Source organism: Pinus tabuliformis, chromosome 6 (assembly GCF_031772625.1).
Source record: "Pinus tabuliformis cultivar Carrire ecotype Pingquan chromosome 6, CPIR1, whole genome shotgun sequence".
Classification (NCBI taxonomy): domain Eukaryota; kingdom Viridiplantae; phylum Streptophyta; class Pinopsida; order Pinales; family Pinaceae; genus Pinus; species Pinus tabuliformis.
The window spans coordinates 524,732,328-524,739,567 of record NC_142292.1 but is presented as its reverse complement, the minus strand read 5'-3'; positions in this window follow the sequence as shown (position 1 = coordinate 524,739,567).

Genomic DNA, 7,240 nt, shown 5'->3' with positions numbered 1-7,240 from the left:
TCCATGTCATTGGTGAAATCATAGATGTGATCATCCATTTATCATCCAATGAGCGAGTCCACCAATGTATCAACATAGTGATTATGAACAATCTGGAAGCATATGGAGCGTTGTTGAGTAGACATCGGTCCAACAATGTTATGCAACTAGCTCACAAAATAGAAGAAGAGGTAAATAAACAACTTCAAAATTATCCTCTTCGAGGGGGCAACCTCCTTTACATTACACAAATGAACAATTCTTGGATGATACAAATGAAAATACCTCCTTTCTATATATAGGAGTTTAAGGGATCAAAATATAATTAGAGCCTACATAAAAATTATATTGTAAAGGCACAACAATAACAATAGTGGGCTTCTATGGAGGCACAACAATACAATAAATTGAACTAATAACAATAAGGGGATACACTAGTAACATAGGGACATAACATGCCCCTCTCCTCCAAAAACGTGTTTTCCTCAATGCTTGAGTAGTTCTGGATGCTTCTGTATAAAATTCTCATCCTCCCATGCAAAATCTTCAGCGGTAAAGTTCTTCCACTAGATGAGATATTCTGAAATTGATCGATTTTGTAGTTGTTGAGTTCTTATTTCCATGGCTTCTTCAGGTTCCGATATTTTTTTCTTCCTCATCAAGTTCGAACAATATTGTTTTAATTGGGAACTTTTCACCTATAACCTTCTTTAGGCATGAAACATGGAAAACTAGGTGCACTCAGGAAGATGCAGGAAGCTCCAATTTGTATGCCATAATACCAATCTTTTGCAACACCTTGTAAGGACCATAGAACTTTGGTGATAATTTATTATCCTTATTAGCTTGCTTGAGGGACATTTGTTTGTATGGTTGTAGCCATAAAAATAACCAGTCACCTACATCAAAACTTCTTTCACTGTGATGTTGATCTTCCTGTTGTTTCATTCGATTTTGCGCCAAAGTGAGGCCATCCTTTAAGAGTTGGAGAACTTGTCGTTGATGTGATCTTCCACGGCTTGAACCTTAGAATTTTCTCTTAAAGATGATGTGATGGATGGTGGATGATATCTATAAAGTGCCATAAATGGGGTCATTTTTGCTGAAGTGTTATACCACCATTCAACCAGAGGTAACCACTTAACCCATTGTGTTTTTCTATAGATACAAAGCAATGAATATATCCTTCCAAACATTTGTTCACTATCTCCATTTGTCCATCTATGTTAAGATTTTGAGAAGCGGTAATTCCTGCCAATGCATTACAAGATATGGTCGGATTCATTTCTTATCTGGGGTTGGTTCCTAGTGTATATCCTATTCTTTTGACATTTATTGATCCTTTTCTTCCTTCTCTTCACAATCTATGTAAAATAATTTCTTCGGAGCACACTTATGACCTTTAGTGTATTTTCTATCACAACTATAACCAAGCCCTTTTGCTCTTTTTTCTTCCAATTGTTGTGGTTTCAACCTTGTAGGTTGTGGAAGGCTAGGAGAAACAACACTTCCATATTTATAGTTATGAGTGGTAGTCTTATTTGTTGCCATAATTTTTCTTTCAATTTTCCTTGCCAACTTGTATGCCTTCTCTAATGAATTAGGTTCCCAAAGACGAACCTCATGTTGGATGTTGTCCTTTAAAGTCCCTATGAAGGCATCAATCCTATGCTCCTCTGGATTATCATTTACCCTTATATTCAATTTTTGGAAGTCCTCAATGTGCTCTACCATTGAACCCATTTGTTTGAGATTTATCAATTGCTAAAGAAGGTGTTTCTCTTTGTATCCTCATAATGTGCTATAATTTCCTCCGTGAAAATTGACTACGTGATAATTGGTTTACGAGAACAAAGCCCTCTATCCCATACAAACTGATTTGGTTCTAAATATAAAGATGCAATACATACCTTTTGTTTGTTTTGCAAATTATGGAGATCAAAATATTGCTCCATCTGTAGTATCCATGTTACAGGATCCTTTCCATCAAATTTTCTCATATCAATATTTGGAATATGGTGGGTCTTCAATTATATTGTATGAAATCATGATTAACATTTATTTTGTTCTCATCATGAGTTTCCTCTACTACTTTTTCGCCATTAGGAATCCCTGTAGCAAATTTGTCCAACCTTCAAACATTTCATGTATTTCTTAAAATAGTCCATGTTACCTTTCAATTCTACTTCCATGCCATATATAAAACCATTTATCTTAGATTTGATCACATTCTTCAAATCATCCCTCCAATTTTGCTTACTAGGTGTTTCTATTTTCTTGATTCAAGCCATTCTTTTTCTTCCTTTTAAAAGCTTGATATTGAATATGTTATATTTCCATAATTTCAAATATCCAAGGTATGAAATTTTGTCTTGTATTATCCCTCTGAGTCCTCTTTCTAACCCCACAATTCTGATCTATATTAGATTCTCCAAGAAAGAGTTATGCCCAATCTCCCACGATGACCCGATTATAGACTGTTTCAGTAGAGAGAACTTGTATGACGTTACACATATGATTGTTTCGACCTTCGGCCCTGAAAATGATACCACACAAACTATAGTCCCTCCTCTTTCTGTTGCATTTTACGAAATTTGAATCTGATGCTTAGAGATAAAGTTATGACATTTTTCCCAAGGTCATCTGTTCGAGATCGAATTCGAGAGATTGCAAAAATCCTAACTTCCTCAATTCATATCTTTGAAAATATAGCGAGACAAGATCTAAAATTTGGTCATGAGGTTCATCAGGATTTCAACCCAAATTATTTTTAATTTCAGCTTCTGAAGTGTCATAGAAAAAAGGTTATAGTGAAAATTCCATGGGGGCCTACTTGATGCAGGGAAACCCTAAAATCCAGAGCTCTGATACCAAATGTTATGAAACCAACTCACAAAATAGAAGAAGAGATAGATAAATGACTTCAAAATTAGCCTCTTCGAGGGGGAAACCTAGTTTACATTACACAAATGAACAATTCTTAGATGTTACAATTGAAAAGTTCTCCTTTCTATATATAGGAGTCTAAAGGGTTACAATATAATCATAGCCTACAAAACAATAATATTGTAAGGGCACAACAATAAATATAGTGGGCTTCTATGGGGGACTACATGGGAACAACAATACAATAAGGGGGTTTCTCTAATAACAATAAGGGGCTAAAATAGTAGTATAGGGTCTAACAAGCAAGCTATAAGGATACTTTGCTACGGAATGGTCACATTTATGGCTTCTGTATAAGGGCAGAAATAATTAGATCTAGGTGAATTCAGAGAGATACATGAAACATACTATCATTCCCTTGAATGGAAGGAATGAACGAGTACCTTTCGTAGAAATGATCTTCAGTAATTTCTTCCTAGAAACCCAACTAGGGTGCTATCTTGCACAACCATCCCCAGTCCCACTAGATACACAGTTGGAGCTCCTTCCTAGTCCAACTGGTGAAAATGACATTTGTATAGTTAACAATAGTAATAATAGTACTAGTGTAGTTCCCAGTCCTTATACATATGATATGTGGACTTGGTAATTTGATGGTTCCAAAATGTAGGAGGGCTCTGAAGCTGGGTGCATTTTAATAGAGTCGCTTTAGAGAAAAAAATTGATCTCTAGCTGCCTGGAATTTGAGTGCACGAACAACACTGTAGAATATGAAGCACTCATCTTGGGCTTGCAAAGATCCATTGACCTCAACATTTCCACCCTAAAAGTAGTATATGACTTAGAAATTGTGATGTGACAGGTACGAAATACCATACATTGTATGTCACGTCATCTTAAAAGTTATCAATAAGAGGTATGTAATTTGATTTCACATTTCCAAGCTTTTAATATTATTATTTTTCCAAGGATGCGTAACACAGCTGCAGATGCATTAGAAAATGTCGGTACTAGGTTGCCACCACTAAGGGATGGATTTTCTATTGAAATTATTTATAATCCATATGTCCTTGAGAATATCACTAATTTACATGTTTTTGATGATGACCAACAGATACTATGCTTCATGGTGAATGATGATGTGTTCAAAGACAACGATCGATGAGGACGAGCACGCGAAGGAATTGCAGGATGCAACCAGTGTAAGTAAAGGAAATCTCATCCCAAAGGGTGCAATATCATTGGAGAACCTGTATGACTTGCATAATTACTTACGGGGACCTATTAATGCTAAAACCTGCAGTTCCATGATGTCTCACAAGTAGGTTAAGTTGGGAACAAAAAAGGATCTGAAGTACATCAATATTTGTACTTGTTGTACACCATAAGAGTGGCAAGCCTTTATCTGCTTATTCAAGAAGTATTGACATATGTTCACGTGGACATACAATGAGCTTAAAACTTATGACACACAAATCATCTAGCATGTCATTCCAATAAAAGAAGGGGCCAAGCCATTCCAACAAAAATGAGAAAAGTACATCTAACGCTTGAGCCTCTTATTCAAAAAGAGTTAAGGAAACTGTTGGATACCCAGATCATATACAGAGTGTGACACATAAATTGGGTGTCAAATTCGGTCCCAGTAAGAAATAAGTTTTGGAAATATGTTTGTGTTTCGATTTCTGAAGTCTCAACTGTGCCTTGGACGAGGAAAACTACCCCATGTTGTCCTTGGAAAAAATACTACAAACAATATCGGGGTCAAAAATGTTTTTTTTACTAGATGGTTACTCAGGATACAACCAAGTTCTAGTTTCAAATCCTATCGTTCCCTCCCACTTTTCCATACGACAAAAGACAGAACTCAAACTTAAAGCATTATCCTACTAGGTGGTGCATGGGGTGCTTTATATAAATCACCACAATAGAGTACTGCTCAGGTGTTTGGAAGCACATGATTTATAAAGGTATTGCATGATCTCCACAACATACCAGCTGGGGGACACTTTGTGGGAAACACAATGGCACATAAGGTCATGCGGGCCAACTTTTACTAGCCTACTTTATTCAAATATTCTCATGCTTATGCCTAAAAGTGTCTGGTTTGTTAGAGGTGTGCTAGTAGAAACAAGAAGTAAATGGCCCCATTGCATCCCATTGTAGTGGAAGAACATTTTCAATAGTGGGGCTTGGATATTATTGGAGAAATATTTCCACATTCATCAAAGAAAAACCACTACATTCTTACTGTCACAAATTAATTCAAGTGGTGGACAGAAGCAGCTCTGATCAAACAAGTGTGATGATCCTCATCATTGGGTAATTTATGGGCCTTAATTCACCTCCTATCTTAGTCAAACCAACTATTCTCACAACTTATTGCATACTTTTGATTATATTTTACTTATGAGATGAGTTAGAGTTGGATATTTTGCTTTGTGGTCTAATGTGCATTTAATGCAGGATTAAAGAATAAAATCAAGGAATTTTGGCAAAGACCTTGGTCAAAACTCGAATGGGACAAGCGAGAGGAATTATAGGAGGTAAATCCTCCTCATTTACTACCCCTCCATTTAAATATTCCTCAATCAGCTTAGAGTGCAAACAACCAAATCATGAGGACTAGAAGGCAGTCAGGCAAGTGAAAGTCAAAGCACCAGTTTATCTTGAGTTTGGGAGCTGAGCCTCCCTAATTTTAAAGAAGTCATTGGAGACTTCAGACGTATAAGTAGAGAGGCCTAGGACCTCAGTAGGATTCAGATTTTTGATTGTAAAACTCTATTTATTTTCGAGCTGCAAGACTTGTGACAGTGTTTGATGTAATCGATTGTTTTGATAATAAGAATGAGTTTTGTTTTGAGACAGCACTGAGTTAACTCAAAGGGCTAAAGCTCTTAGGTTAGGGCCCAACCCTAGTAGCTAAGTCTCCTCTTCATTGTACATGTATGCTAACATAGATTCATGGTTTAATTGTTCATTTTCTTAAGTAGCCGCATTTCCATTATAGTAGTGCAGAGTAGATTGGTTGTGTTTTAGTTTTCTTCCATTTGTGCCTTCTTTGCATTAGCAAGTTAGCCAGGAGTTCTTGCATGAAGTTTGTTGTCTTGATTCAGTACGTGGTTCATTTCATTGTCATCTTTTTCGATCACGTTTTTCTCATATGCTCATTTCCTTCAGCACGAAATGCTTAAGTGGAAGCTAATAAAACACGTATTGATCTGATTATACCCGTAGATTTCCTTTCACAACAAACTTGACCAACCACCATCAACCGTGTGTCACATAGCTTCTTCGTATTCATTTCAACGTTTGACTTTATGCGCTCCAAATATCCGTCGTCAATCTGTCTAGCTTGATCCAATGGCTATCGTGTCATCTCAATACTTTATGTGCTCCAAACCTCCACTATCGATCTGTGTAGCTTGATCCAACAGAAATCGTGTCATCTCAATACTTTATGCACTCCAAATATCCATAGTCGATCTATCTAGCTTGATCCAATGACTATCACGTCGTCTCAATACTTTATGCTCTCCAAATTTCTACCGTCGATCTGTCTAGCTTGATCCAACAACTATCACACAATCTCGCGCGGATTCTTGCACGACCGATATCTGATCCAGAGCACGCGAGAAAAGTAGTTTTCTCATGCTACATGTCACCCAGTTAGGCTAATCGGACAAAATTTTGGAATTCCTTTTACCCCTTTGAGGGTGTGCGAGAAATTGCTTACCGCCTACGAAGACTGCACCATCATTTCGCATGTTTTTCTCACGATAAGATCTCTGCCTGTCATCTTTCATTAATCCTATTCATCCATCTATTAACTAAATCTCTGTGATAAGGTCTCCGCCACTCATCTTCTGTTAACCATGTTCATTCATCTATTCACTAAATCACCCGCGATAAGATCTTCGTCGCTCATCTTCCGTTAATCTTGTTCGCCCATCTATTCACTGAATCATTTGCGATAAGATCTCCACTGCTCATCTTCCATTCATCCTATTTGTTGATCGATCCATCCATCTATTAATGTAATCTCATGCGATAAGATATCTGTTGCTCATCTTTCGTTCATCCTGTTCATTGACTCAACTGATCCAACTGTTCCTATGCACTTCTGCTTCATTACATCCTCCCTTCACTGATTTCGATCTTCGCTTGCTCTTTCGCTTGACTCCTTGCATGCTTGATTTTACCAAAACACCAAAAACACTAAAACAAACTTAGTTTAGTTTCCTTGCTTACACATTAGTTTGGTTTGATGCTATTTACTTCTATAACTTAGATAGCAGCATTAGGTTAGTGTTGATTTAGCAATTCTGCTTAGTTTAGCTGTTTAAATGGCTAATTAGGATATGGTGTGATTTAG